At 39.0% G+C, this 15,469-nt stretch overlaps 1 protein-coding gene across 3 annotated transcripts in view; it reads right to left on the reverse strand.

Moving 5' to 3' along the window:
* The window catches only part of Pdss2 (decaprenyl diphosphate synthase subunit 2), a 229,543-nt gene that overhangs the window by 126,588 nt on the left and 87,486 nt on the right, over positions 1-15,469 (reverse strand). The window lies entirely within an intron of this gene.

The following is a 15,469-nucleotide window of genomic DNA, read 5'->3' on the forward strand; positions in this document are numbered from 1 at the left end:
ATTTTTGGTTTTGAAGTTGTCAGTAAAATTAATTATAAGAGCAATAGAGTATATGAGAAATGTCAACAATTTTCACTGAAAAATATTATGACAAATAGGAAGATATCCTCCTCCCCACACAAAGCCAAACATAAATAAAAGACCTATTTGGTGCTTGAGAGTAAATAAATAAAATTTAAAAACCCTGCATGTAAGGTATTTTAAAAATTGGATGCAGGAGTGTGTTTTAGCATTGTAAGTGTCTATGTACAACTTTCAAATAAGTTACTAAGGAAGAAAATGTTCAATTTATTTATTTGCCAAAATTACATTATTGCTGGGGAGTCACAGAGCATGCGCTGCAAACCTAAGTCTGAGTCTGATTCACTGCAACTTTTGGTATAGTGTTTTCGTTAGTTACTTTCTGCTGTGGTGAGAAAACACCAAGGCCAAGGCAGCTTACAGAAGAGATGGTTAGGGTCCATAACGACAGGGTCAACATGATGACTGCAGGTGGTTCACATGGTGCTCGGACTGGGGGTTCACATTGAGGAAGCAGAGAGGGTGAACTGGGGATGACAAGAAGCTTTGAAACCTGAAAGTCTGCTCCTTATTGAAATACTTTCTCCAGGAGGGCCACACCTCCTAACCTTTCCAAAACACCGAGACCACAGTATTCAAATGTTGGAGACTATAGGAGACATTTCATCCAAATTGCCACAATGACTGACTGACTGATTTTTTCAGTGCTGGAGATTGAACTCAGGGCCTTGTACATGTTAGGCAAGATCTGTACCACTGAGCTAAATCCCCAGGCCTATAGTTTTGTTTAGATCTAAGGAGAAATGTCTAAAGGATCATCACAGCCAAGCGCAGAAAGAAGTATTACACACAGGTAAAACCACAAAAAGGACTTTTAATCACAATTTTATGCTATAAAAGCTATCTCCATTCATTAATTCAAACAATTACATGTGTATGTGTGCTTGTGTGTGCACACGTATGGCATGCACTGTGTGTGGAGGTCAATGGACAACTTTGATGAGTCTCTTTCCACCGTGCAGGTCCTGGGAACTGAACTCAGGTAATTAAGAGTAACAAGTGAGTAGAGGAAGTTCCAGTACCTTGTGGAGAGTACAAATAGTTTCTAATGGAAAATGCAGAGCACTTGCTATATGTTTATAACATGCAAAAGGCAGCAAGGATCTGGAGGAAATATGTGAAGGGCAAAAGAGATAATTTATGGACAGGGGAGCAGAATGAAAGTAATGGGGTCCCAGAGGAGGCAGTTTTGCAACTCCCTCCAATAAAAGAGAATTTGTTTTAATTCATTTCTTTGATTTAGGGGGTCACAATATATTGAACTACTTAGCCTGAAATACTTTAATCAAACAATTAATTATATATTATTGTGTTTGTGTGCATACTGTATGTGTGTGGCTAGCCTAAGCAACATAGTGAGAGTCTAAAAAAAGTCAACCATACAAACAAATAAAATGAAGTAAAATTGTATTAAATAACAGCAAATGGGCTATTCTACTCTTAAAACAAGAAGATAATCCATCTAATTTGTGATCTCTATAAATGCTCCCTACGTTTTCCAGCATGACAATGATATAAGTTTTATGTTTTGAACTCAGCGAAGAAAAAGATTTCTAACTTAAACCCTGACGTCACCCCAGAGCTGGCCACTGATGACTACTGTGGGCACTTTCCTGAGGTCCTTTACTGATGAATTTCCTTTTTCTAGAAATACTACCTCCCCCTCCTCAGCTGCAATCAGAGGGTAAGTGGTTATTGCCACTCCTGTGAGACCCTGAGTCTCAACTATGTTGAAAGAGTGACTTGTGGCCCACTCATGAGTGCTCAGATTCTCCAGGTATCTGAAAATAAGAATTGTCCCAGAGCTCTTAAGTCCCAGAGTCTGGAGCAGAATTTAAAAACTTCACTTGAGTTTGGTGGTGCATGAGAGCAATCCCTTTTAAGGTTTTCTTTAAATCCTCTCTCAAGATTTATATCTAGTTTTGGAGACAGCATAAAGCTTAAGGGTGCAGATTATAGACAAACTGCCTATATCTAAACCCAGCTTGTCAGCTGGACAACGACCTTGCACAGCATGCTTAAGCATCTCTTCAATTCGAGTCTTTTTAATCTGTAAAATGGTGGTGCCATGGGGCTGCAGAGAGTGCTCAGCAGTGAAGGGCACTTGGAGTCAGATATTAAGGGGTGAAAACTGAAGGATCAGAGAAGCAGTGCAGTAAGCCACTAGAGAGACCTTTAACCTCTACCAATGCTCAGACTGAAGGGTGATCCTATCCTCACACTATTTCCTCAGACTGTAACTGTCTCCAGCAAACAATTGCTCTTGTCTCCTCCCACTTTATATTCCTCTCTCCGCCCAGCCATATCACTCCCTAGGACTGGGATTAAAGGTGTAGGATCCCAAATGCTGGGATCACCTTTGTGTGGTTCAATCTCATGAAGCCCAGGGTGTCCTTAAACTATCAGAGATCCTTCTACCTCTGTCTCCCAGATCCTGGGATTAAAGGTGTGTGCCATAGCTCCCTGGTCTCTAGTGGCTTAACTCTGCACTCTGATCTTCAGGCAAGCTTTATTTGTTAAAACATAAACAAAATATCACTACATTTCCTCCCCTTTTTGTCTAAAATAAAAAGGCTATAACTAATATAAGAAAAACTATACACAGTAAGTACAATAACTATATGCAATATATACAGAAATAAGTATATCAAGAATGTCTAGTCCATTTGCATTTAACAAATTCAGAGAAAATACTCCATTATTTATCCTATCTGGATGAGTTCAAAGTCTTGTACCTAATTAACTTTCTATCCTAATTTGCATTACCATTCAAAACTGTCTTTTGATATCTTTCAACCTTATACACTTTACACCTCTTTAATGAGTTTATTTTCTGAGTCTGGTGAACAAGGAAAACTATAACTATGAATATCTAGTCTTCAACTCCCTCAGAGACCCCCACAAGGAAATAATATTAACTGAATAAGCAGGAAGTGTGAACAAGTGACTTCCAAAAATGTAAGAAATGACAGAAACAGCTAGCTGCCTGAACAGTCACCCAAGGTTCCCCTGCAATGTTGGGACATCCATCTTTGACATACAGGCCTAGAGTATTTGACAGACTTTCCTATGAAGCAGGATTTTTGAAGGACTGTCCTCCCTTGTCTTGGAAAGGTTTTGTAGTCACTCTCTTTTGTGTACTGCTTGTACAATTTGGACAGCACACTTCCAGCATACCATGTGATATTTTAACATAAAATACAAGGACCTTAATCTATACATTTCATAACCCCATAAAATTGCCTTATTTTGAGCTAATTTATGGAAAAAATAAAAAATACTTTACTTATAAATTAGAAGAGTCAGAAAAGGTACAGTTGAGAGAATTATCCCAGATTACTGAAAAAAAAAATAGCACTTAGGCATTTCTTGCTGTGGGTCAGGCTTCAGAAAAAGTGTGTATATCAAAGCATGAAGTATATAGGTATCCTTTTTCTTTTTAAAAATAAGGTTAAAGCACTGTCTAAAGGTTCAAAGTTTAGCTGGAGAGAGAGTACAATGACTAAAAGATTCAACAAGAAAGCTATGGAGAACACAGTATAATACGAATACTACAATTCATAATGTTATAATGGTAGTCAGTGGCAATTCCTGAGGAAGGTCTCACTCAAGGGAACAGAAGAGTTGATCCAACTCCATACCACACTGGTGTTGCAGCAGATCTCCAGGGCTACAGGTGAGTGGCTGCCAGGAGCCATGGAGTTTGAACACAGTGGTAGCTGGCAGACTAAAACTAAGACAGGGGTGGAGCACAGGCTTAGGTGCAATCAATTCCAAATTCATTTCAGCTCTACAGATTTCTTAATTGTTAATGAACATTATTTTGGCAATGCTATTGCATGCAACCAAAGTTATACTGATTTGTACAAGTATAAATAAATATATCTTTGGTGCTTAAAAGTGGGGAGAGGGGAAGGAATCTCTTCTCAGAGCCTGGGACAGTTTCCTTTTCTGGTCATGGCCCCAAATGATTCAGGTAAGTTAAAGAGAATGAAATGACTGAGTTTGCGACTATCTGCCAAAAGTTATTTGCATGCAGAGACAAACGAAAATTAACATGCTTCTTATTCTCTATCTTGCTTGGTAAGATTCCCTAAGCTAAAGAAATATGAGTTGACAGTTGGATCTCAGAGACCACAGCAGAATATTCACTGCCAGTTAATTATCAGAATGTCAAGTATACTACCTAATTTCATCAGTACACTTTTTACCTGGACACAAGTGCCCTGCTGTGGCCTTTAAAGAGAGGCCTACTTATTAATCAGAGCAGTCTTTTAGAAGAGTAGAGAAAGAAATGAGGCTAGCTAAGGCCTTTGTCTTCATCCTCACTCTGAAGAAAAGCCCTCATAAGTGAACAACAAAGCTTTCTAGCGCATTTGATCCCTGCACTGCACAGGGTGGGCTTGGTGGTGCACACCTACAGTCCTAACACACAGAGGGCAATGCCATCTTCAGCTATACAGTGAGTTCCAAAACAGCCTGGGATACAACAGACCATGTCTAAAAAAAAAAAAAAACTCAAAGCAGGGTGCACTGTTTGACTCACTATGTCACAGAACAGCTTCCATGTTGAGACTTTTTTGGTTTTGTTTTTCTTTTGAATTTTGTTTTAGTTTAGGGGAGGCTGCAAGCGCAGAGGGTGGATATGAAGGGACAGGGAGATGGATGGGATCTGGATGTATAATGTGAAACCCTCAAAGAATCAACTAAAAAGAAGATAAAAATGTACCTGTTCAGCTTTCCTCAGCCTTGAATTTAAGTATAATTTGGGTGGTCCCTAACTGAATTGCTCTTGCAATTGTACTTGTCTGCAGGAAATGACTAGAGTCCCAAGGGGAGAAATGGCTGGGGCAGCAGTGGTACCCACACTGAATAACGAGTACGTTGTTGGGTAGTTCCTCAGATGGCTTACAGCAGCAGGTTGTCACTCTGAAACTCTAGTGACACAAATTCTTCTGCATTTCTACAACTTGTATGATTCTCCTCTTCCTCCTCCATTCATATTCTCTTTAACTCCAGTGAGTGAGCCTGGGGCCTCGCACTCTATCACCGGTCTCCTTATATTTTGAAGAGCATATCTTGATATATGGTACTTCCCACGGTCAGATACTGAACATATTAAATAGTCAGTTGTGAATATTTCTTCAAATAACATTTGATTTAAATTCTAAAAAGTGCCCACTAAGTCATCGGAGAGGAGGGCAGCTCAATTGAAAACTGCCTACACAATACTATCAGGCTCTAGGCAAGCCTATAGGGTCTTTTCTTAACTAGTAATTGATGTGAGAAGGCTCATCTCACTGTGGGCAAATCCACCCCTGGCTGGTGGTGCTGGCTCTGTAAAAAAGTAGGCTGAGCAAGCCATGAGGAATAGGGCAGCAAGCGGTACTCCTCCATGGCTTCTGCATCAGCTCCTGTCTCCAGGCTCCTGTTCTGACTTCCTTTATAAACAGTGATATAGAAGTATAAGCAATACAAACCCTTTCCTGTTCAACTTGCTTTTGGTCATACTACTTTGTCATAGCAATAGTAACTTTAAATAAGACACAAAGCAAAAACTCTAGAATAACATACTATATTAGACTTTCTGGACTAGTAATACCAATAACAAAATAAACAAAAACAATCCAACTTCAGGCTAGACATTTTCTCATAGTTCTGGAGCTAGAATTTCACAACCAAGGAGTCAGCAGATTCAGCTTCTGGGAAGGGCTGTCTGGTTTGCAGATTGCCCATTCTCAAACAGTGTCTCTGTTTGTATGCGCAGTACAAGAAAGAGCTCTTTGCCTCTCTTCTAAGGACACCAGTACTGTGACTTCACTTAATCTTAATTGCTTCCCTAACAGTTCTGTCTCCAGGGAGATGGATCACAGCTGGGGTCATGACTCCAACATACAAACCTACAAGAAATAACTGTGTGTGATCTTTCAGATCATAGCAAAGAAAGTTTCATTAAAATTAGACCATTACAAAGCATATTTAAAACCCAAGAATATTTACTGGAAGCAAGTACATTTTGATAAGCATCCTGTCTTTCTTCTCTAAAGCACAGTTTTGACAGGATTTTATACAAATCATGAGTAAGAAACAGTGCCGTCATTAAGGAGCTATTGTATATAGCTCCACAGATTTTATTATAGATAAAAGCACCTAATACAAATAAAATTTGATGAAAATACTACAGTTACTAAAGACATGCGTTCAAAGATCTGGCTTAAATTTCAGAGCTACTATTTCCTGGCTATGCAGATCTTGGCTAAATTACTAAAACACCTCCAAATTTTACTGTCTTTACCCACTTAAAGAGGCTACCAGCACTGACCTTGCCTTGTGGGGCTGCCGGCAAGCATAACCATGATAACATATGTAAAGTGTTTTTAGCGTACTGCCCTGACACACAATCCATGCTCAACACGGGGGAGCTATTCCGAGCATCACCTCTCACGTTTTCAAAGTATGCTATGGAAGCCCCTAAAATAGGACTTAATGTGGAGGTCAGGGAAGGGTTCCTAGAACAGATGAAAGCAGAGTGTACCCTAAGAAATAGATTAAGAGTTAGCCAGGCAAGGAAGGAAGAACGCTGTTCCCACAGTAATGTCCTGCTGAAAGCAGGTCCTCCTTGTCCTATGGCACAATCCATACCCTCCTCACAGGGTTCCCAGGCAATATCCAGACTTTCCCTACTCACTCTAAAAACCATGTTGGCTTTGCCTAGAGAGGACCAGGGTCCTCTAAACCCTGGCAGATCTGGTTCTGGTTCTTCCTGCCCCCGCATCCTATAAACAATGAAAGAGATGCTGAGTAGAGAGAGTACAGCTAGGTGGCTAGGAGTTTGGGCTCTGGAGTAAGACTATCTGGGTTCAGACCCTAGGCCCTCTATGTCACTTTGAACAAGTTTTGTTGTTGTTTTAAGACCCTGTGTGCTTCATTAGATCCTACTTGTTAAATGGGAGTGATACTATCAAGCCTTACCTCTTAGGACTGCGCAGACTTGAGTTAGTCCACAGAGAACAACTAAAAGGGTGTCTGGCTGATATCAAGTCCTGACCAGCACTGCCCATCCAAATTAAAGGCCTATTTCATAGATGAGACACCCTCAAGAAAACAGAGAATGTGTTAAACTAGAAATGCGGCTGTCTATGTAGGTAGAGAAAGAAGAGAGAATCAGAGGGAAGAAAGAAGAAAATTAATATTGTTGCTTTCCTACGAGGCGCCAACAGTCAGGAGTTTGTATCTCTTTCCATGTGACTACAGCTCTGCTAAGGAGGCAATATAAGCCTGCTGCATCACTGTACACACAGACTCATTAGACATCAAGAAATACGGATGGGACCAAGGTGCAATAAATATCCACGTGGATAAACAGTAATGTTCTCTCCACAATTATTTCTTTCCACTCTCAAGGGCTTCCATTTTCTTGACTTGAAAATGATGTGTACTTGATTCAATCGGAAGAACCCTGAGCCCTGCCTTGTTTCCCAGATGATTTTCTAGGTCTTCTGCAAGCAGCGGCTCATGTCTAATTTACCTGCTACGCTGAGCATTCTGTTTCATAAGGATTTTGAATCATAGTACATAAGTCTAGAGTACACTTCCTTGTCTAGAAACTTAGAACATATACTTACATAGGAGATACCAGAAATAATATTCTCTTGAAACTAAAATTCTGTTTTCAAGGCATTACAACTAACTAGACAGCAGAAATAATATTCTCTTGAAACTAAAATTCTGTTTTCAAGGCATTACAACTAACTAGACCTAAATGTGTTCGAAATTAAAGCAAGATTTAATTCTAATCTTGAACATACTAGTTTTCATCTGTGAATACTGTATATAATATTCTATGGGCTCTCAATATCCATGTGATACATATTTCATTATAATTTTGCTTGTCAGATACTCTTTCACTTCTCATCTCAAAGAATATATAATTCTTCTGACAAAATGAGAATAAAGTTTAAGAAAGGAAAGTTTAAAAAAGGAGAACATGGGAAACATGAGTAAAACCGACCATCAAAACATAAGCATCAATTTCAGCTGACCCCAGGTGCAGAGTCCAGGCTTATGGTCCTTAACACACACAAGTTACTCACATGCTCTTAACATGTGCAGGTCATCCACATGCTATTAACAGGCACGATCACTCACATGATCTTAACACGCACAAGTTTCTCACATGCTCTTAACACGCACAAGTCACTCCTATAGTCATTTCTTCACCAGTAGAGAGCCTCCTCCCTTCCTGCAATCATACCACCCACCCCTGCACGTACACACACCTTGCCATATGTTAGCCTCTATTCTGATAAAAGAACTCTAATTTTTCAAATACTCTAAGAAGCTAGGAGAGGGTAGCACAGAGTTTAGAGACTTTTTAAATATACACATGTATTCTTAACCTAAAACAATTTTTTTCTTTAATTACAGTTGCCCATATAACCATTAGTGGGCTCCAGCGATGCAAGCCATATTTATTAGAGGCAGCATGTCAAATAGGAGTTGACAATTACAGTCTCTATCAATACATATTATGCCAGACGGTAATGAGCCATCCACAAAGGGCTAGCCATCCAAAATAATCATGCCGCTTTCCAGAGAAATGTCGGAGAGGTTATGGTTTATTACACAGTGCTCATTAGATATACAGTGGCAGCATTAGCAATTTTTCCTTCATTTGTGTCTCATTTAAGGATCTGCCCCCACAAGCACAGTCAAATTAGTACACAAGGTTAAAACCATTATGCCCAGAAAAAAAAATTAAGTTGCATTTTATTTTACAGTAATAGTGGATCAAAGGTCCTTGGAATCTATTATTTGTGAAACCATTATCTAACACTGAATATTAACAAAGGGAAGAGAAAAGCAATGTCCTGCCAGCAGAGCTTTGACAGGAACAAAGGCACACTGTCTGAAATAAGCAAACACCACATTACTTAATTAAATAACCCTAAAAAACTATTTTAAAAATAATACTAAGGTTGCGACATCAACTGACAAAAGCCACAAAATTAAAGTTAATGGTGAGGCACCAACCTACAGTTTGAAATGCCTCACTTACATCAACTTACTTTTAAACATTTTTTTTTACTGCCTTTGCGTACAATTTGACTATATACTCACTGAGTGCTATCAATATTTACTTTTTCAAAATGATCACCAGGTTTCTCCGACAAGCCTATGCCAACATTTATTGATAGTTAATAAGTTACAGTGAGAGATGGAGCTCTTACAACCATGAAGGCCTGTTCAAATCTTGTAGAAGTTACAAATTTTTAAATGGATACTGCTAAAAAAAAAAAAAAACCTTCCTGGGTTTTGGCCAATGAGCAGGTGACTGTTTAACGGTGTCGGAGCTCCTGGCAGAGCAAGCAAGTGCAGTAGGATTGCAGAGAGAGTTCTAGAGCACTGCTGACGATGTTACAAGTCCACAGTGCTACAAAGACAACACTCACTCTCAGCAACAGCAGTGGTTTTATCTAATGAACAAAGAGTGAGTACAGTCATATGTCAGACCCTAAGAATTCAGTAGAAATTGAGGATAAGAAGAGCTACAGCCCTGTGTGTTGATGTTTGAGGGCTAATCAGTAATTACGGATTTCAAATTGAGGCTGCAGTAACTCCCAGCCCAAGTATACACTGGTTGCGAGGAAGCCTGCAGGACAGGGCCTGGATGCACACTGACGGAGTTATGTCTGGACATTAGGATATACAATTTAAAGAAATTTGATACAAGTTAGGAAAAAACAGAAACAAAAACATCCTGACAGTTGCTTGCATGGACTTCACCAAATAGAAAGCTGCAGAACAATTTATCTGTGCAGTTAAAGGAGAACGTTTCCTGGCCAAGTACACATATGGGCAGTCAAATCGCAGATGAGATAAATGTCTAATCCACTAGTGTAACTTGTACATCTTACTAAATAATTTCCCAGGACTAGAAATTGGAACTCTATTGGTTATTTTTCTTAATCTTTACATTGGAAAATGAAGTAAAAATCCTTGTCTTGTCCTTTAGCTGACAAAAGTGTAAACCACATATCACAGAACTGCTTCAATTCTGTTGTTGCATATCTATGTGACAGGTCTCAAAATAGCTATAAAGATAATAAACTTTCAGTTGATAAATAACACATTGACTTGATTTTTTTTCTATGGTACCTAACAAAGTTCAGGTGTGATAAGAAGCCTGAGTCCCTAGAGCAGTGGTCCTCAACCTTCTTAATGTTGCCACAGTTCCTGTTATAATGACCCAACCATAAAATTATTTCCATTGCTACTTCATAACTGTAATTTTGCTACTGTTATAAGTCATAATACAAATATTTGATATGCAAGATATTATCCCTGTGAAAGTATTGTTCAACCCCCAAAGGGGTAGTGGACTAACTGAGAACAGTTGAGAACTGCATTATTAGAGAAATGGCCCAGCACCCAGATGGAGCAGCTCCTAACCATCTGTAACTCTAGTCCAGGAGATTCAACACACTCTTCTTTGCCTCCTTGGGTACCAGGCATGCATATTGTAGATATACATATACACATACACATAAAATAAAAATAAATCTTAAAAAAAGTCTGGACCTAGAGAGATAGTTCATTGGTTAAGAGGATTGGCTGCTTCTCCAGAACACACAGGTTCCACTGCTAGCACCCACATGGCAGCTAACAACTGTAAGTACAGTCCCAAACAATCCAATGCCCTCTTTTGGCCTTTGTGGGCACTGTATACACATGACATACAAGCATACATTCACAGCAAAAAGTCATCTATCAACAAAAACAAACTCTCAAAGGAAAAAGAATCAGGTTTTTTTTTTTGTTGTTGTTGTTTTTTTTTTTAAATGAAAACAGAGCCAGTATGGTAGCACAACTGTCTGTGATCCCAGTACTTGAGAGGCAGAGGCAGGAGAATTGTTAAAATTGGCGTCAATTTGGGATATATAGCTAGTCCCTATCTCAAAAAATTGCCAAGCAAATATTACACAATTAAGTGTTGTCAGGTCTAGCAAAGCTGTATCTATGGCTCTGCTCTATGATACACAGACAGTCTCTTGAACTTATAATAATTCAACTAATATATACATATTTTTAATTTTATGATAGTGTAAAACAAATGTACAAAAAAAATCACACTTTAAATTTTTGAGCTTTGGAGGTGGTGAGAGACTCAGTAGCTGAAGGTGCGGACTGGTAAGCCCAAGCTCCATCTTTTAGAGCCCACATGGTGGAAGGAGAGAACAAATCATAAGTTGTCCTCTGACCTCCACACCTACTCAGAGATAAACACACAAAATAAATAAAAGTAAAAAGGTTTTTTGTTTGTTTGTTTTGTAAAGAAAAACATTGATCTCAGATCAAACTGAGAGAAGGACAAGCGTTCAATTCTTATAAATGCATGCAGTAATCTCAGTGGGGAACGGAGTGTGAGCACTTCGGTCTGAACTGTGATCTGAAGACACTACTCAGGTCATCTTAGGGACTTTTCAGGATGAGTTACTTTCCCTTTTCCCAATGTCTAAGGAGAGACATTCACTACTGGGAAAAAAACCGGTATTGATAAGTATTTTGAAATCCTCGGTAGTGGGTTTCTCCGCTGATGCAATAAGTCAGATCAGACCAAATTAAAAGTCCAGGTTTAATGAGCAAAGCATTCCTAGGTGATCTCAGGGAAACCAAGGGGGATAAATCATGTGGCAGGTCTAGGGACTGGAGCTTAGTACCCTGTAGGCCTGGTCTTCAGCAGTTAAGGAGGGGGAGGAGTCACTGCTTCTGCTTGGTGGGTTTTCTGAAGATGCAGTGCGGAATGGGGCCCAAGCTGGAGATTCCCAACAGGTATGCCTAACAATAAAGGTTTCAATTATCTTTAATTTTATGCTCATGTATAAGCAAGCAATAGTGATTATCGCAAGGCCATCATATGCTTACATTGGCAGTTATAAATATATCTAATAAAATGGAAAATCAAGTCATTATTGTGATGTAAAATGTTGATGAAGAGACTGCTTACTTTTGAGAGAGGGCATCACTCTGTAGCCCAGGTTAGCCTTGGGCTTGTGGCAATCCTCTGCCTCAGTCTCCAAGTACTCCTTACAGTTCTGCTCCACCTTGCCTGGCCTCCCACACTATACAGGAGCAGAAGAAAAGCAAAGGGGATCCTGGAGTGCAGAGGCTAGGAGATGACTGGCAGTCTACACTGGCGGCTCGCTGGCAAAGTCTTCACCAAGGCTACACAAGAGGGCACCACCCACTTCATCAAGTCTTTTTTTTTTCAAAAATTATTGTTGTTGTTTGATTTTGAGACAGGGTCTCACTATGTAGCCGTGGCTGGCCCAGAACTCACTTTGCAGACCAGATTGGCCTTGAGCTGAGAGATCCACCACCACATTCAGATCACCAATGAGGCCAGATGAGGCAGGGGAGAACAGGGCAAGCAGTCCACCTTCCACAACCAAGGTGGGGGTGGTCCACCAAAGAGCAGAAGCAAGAAACCACAAACAACTATTATAGTCGGTTTTAAATTTAATTCAATCTGAGATGACATTAAATTGCAATGTTTAACTTAAAAAGGTTTAAAACAGAAAACAAAGAAAATTTCCTATGTGATTGTTAAACTCTTATACCAAAAAGTTCTTTGAAGGGAACAATGTCAATAAAAATGGTAGTACCTTGATACTGACATAAACATCCTATTTTCTCTGAAGTAGTAATTTATTACTTCTGAAGAAAAATATGGGTTACAGGGAGACAAATTTTCCTGTTTAAATGCGATCAGCACCTAAGGATCTATGTGATGGAAACATCAAAACAAACAAAGCCATGCAATTATAACTCACCAACCAAATCAGAAAACAGAAAAAGAGGACATGTTGTAAATATTTAATGTAACATTTTCCTCTTTCACCTTCATGAAGGTATAAATGAACAGATTACAGTCTCATCTTGAAAAACTGGAAGGAAGGATACACAAAGGTTTTTAGGTATCAGTTCCTAGGTTTTTACTTGCCTCTTCAAGAACTTTCTTCCCCACAGACCCATCCATAGGCTTGCACCAAAAAGTCAGCCTCATCTTTTCTGCAAGGCTGTGATCAGGCTGAACAGCATGGGCAGAGGGAATGGTGCCCACAGGACAAGGTGCTTCCTGGCTTTAGGAGCCATATGAATCCATAAAGGCAGAAAATGCAAAGCCAAGAGCTAACAGTAGATGCATAAAACAGACTGCAGCGATCCAAGGCATCTCCTCCATCCCTATAAACTGTACCTAAGAAAGCTTAATTATCAGCCAAAGTGCTGCAGACAAGAGAAAACATCAGGTACCACTTAAAACAGTAAATTACTTATTAAGCATTCCAAGTATGGTAAAAATTAAAAAAAAATCAAACTTGTAGCCATAAGAACCAGAAAGATGACTTGGTGGGTAAAGATGGTGTGGCCAGCCTGATACTTAGTTCAGCCTCTGGATCCCAAATGGGATCCCGACCCCTGCAAGTTGTTCTCTGTACTCCACATGTACATATGTCTCCCACCTCAAATAAATAAACACAGGTAAATTAAAAAAAAAAAACACCTGAAGCCATAAACCGAATTAGGCCCTAACAATTTAGTACTAGTTCATTTCAATTCCCTGGTAACTTTGGTTTTTCAGCTTATTGTTTTTGTTAAATTAAAACTGCTCAGGCCTATCTATAAAAAGAGTTAAAAAGTAAATCTCCCTCCCCCAGAAGTTTTTAATTGAATGACAAAATTAAATACAGAAATGCATTTTAAGTGTAAAGTATCCTTCTCCTGTTGCCAGAAAACAACTAACAAAGGGGAGTTAAGTAATTTCACAGCCATATTTTCTCACTCTCCTTCACTGGAACACAGTCATTTGCATGGCATAATAAGCTGTAAATTATAAGCACTTTTACATAGCCTGCTGCAAAGAAAAGTCTGCCAGTTTTCTACTACATTGGCTAGTGTTCAAGTGATTAAATACAGTTTTGGAAAGAAGGGGTGGAAACTTGTTTTGCGTCTCAGTTTGTTGGTTCTCTTATGCACAGCCTCTAAAAACTCATTGCATCATTATTTGCAATAAATATATAAATAATTACAGTCAAGTAATAGATGCTCCAAGTACTGAAGGACACAATTATCCCTGGATAGTAGAGAATCTTGCAAGTACAGATCATCTAAACAATGCTTTGAAATGGTGTCTCCAAATAAAGTAAGTGGAATAATAAAATTTTATAATACCAAATAGCAATGGGCATTTAAGGACTAATGTCAAATGACATGTAGTTTAATGTTCATCTATAAAAGTGGTCCATTAGATATAATACCTGCCTGGAATAAAAGTCTAGTTGGAAAAAAAACAGGTTTCTATGTTAAAGAAAATATTCAGGTATCAGTATTCCATGAAGGATGAAGAACAAATCAGTAAAATGAAGTGAAATATAGCCTGCAAACACGAGTTTTTATCTTTAAATTCTGTAGCACTCCACACCTTCACCATCATCCAAATTCAACTCTATGAAGAAAGCGTGTCTCAATACATCAATAATAATCCACAGAAAGCTTGAATGTTCACCATGAGTCTAGAGCTTTGGAGGTCACAGGAAAAGGTAGTAACTTGGTTTCTATACTATACAACTTAACACTGCCAAACTCAGAACATAAAAATGTGTGTTCAATGTTAAGGATGTATTTTAAATTAGTAGTAATGTATATTTAGGGAACCCTAATCCAAAGTCTGCCTATGGTATTGAAAAGAACATGGGTACTATGGCCAATTGCTTTACTATTATTTTGAGAAAACTACTACATTTCTCTAAGTCTGTTTTCTAAGAACAGTATTTGTTTCCATCCAGGGTTGTAAGAATTAACAGTTAATATGTATGAATGACATGGAAGAGCAACAGATTTACAGACATCTTTGTACGTGTGAGCTATAGTAACACTTATTGTATTTCTGTGTTTACTACACAGCAGTGCTCAACAGATGTTGGTTGAATCAATCAATGAGCAGATGAACAAATCTAGTACAGGGATAAAAAATAGTTAAACAAATAACTGTTTAGTTTAGATAGTCAAGGAGTGCCTCAAAGGTTTGATGCACAGTACAGGCATCAAGTACAGGTAGGAAGGTGCCGAGGAGGAAGAGGACAAAGGCGCAGGCCTTCTCTAGAAGCACTTCAGTGATGAAGCACACACACGAATGAGTCACCATAAAACTGTTAAATGCTTCAATAATCCACAGAACACTGCCTGTAGGTTCTGGTTCTGATTAAGTCAGGGTTTTTAGGTTTAATCTATAGATGTCTCAGACTGAGGAGTTGAGAGGTGAGACTGGGCCTCATCCTCCCTCCCTAACTTGGGGAACAACACTGCTCCTCTGTAGGCAGTCTACTTT

Source organism: Myodes glareolus, chromosome 1 (assembly GCF_982192425.1).
Source record: "Myodes glareolus chromosome 1, mMyoGla1.1, whole genome shotgun sequence".
Taxonomy (NCBI): Eukaryota; Metazoa; Chordata; class Mammalia; order Rodentia; family Cricetidae; genus Myodes; species Myodes glareolus.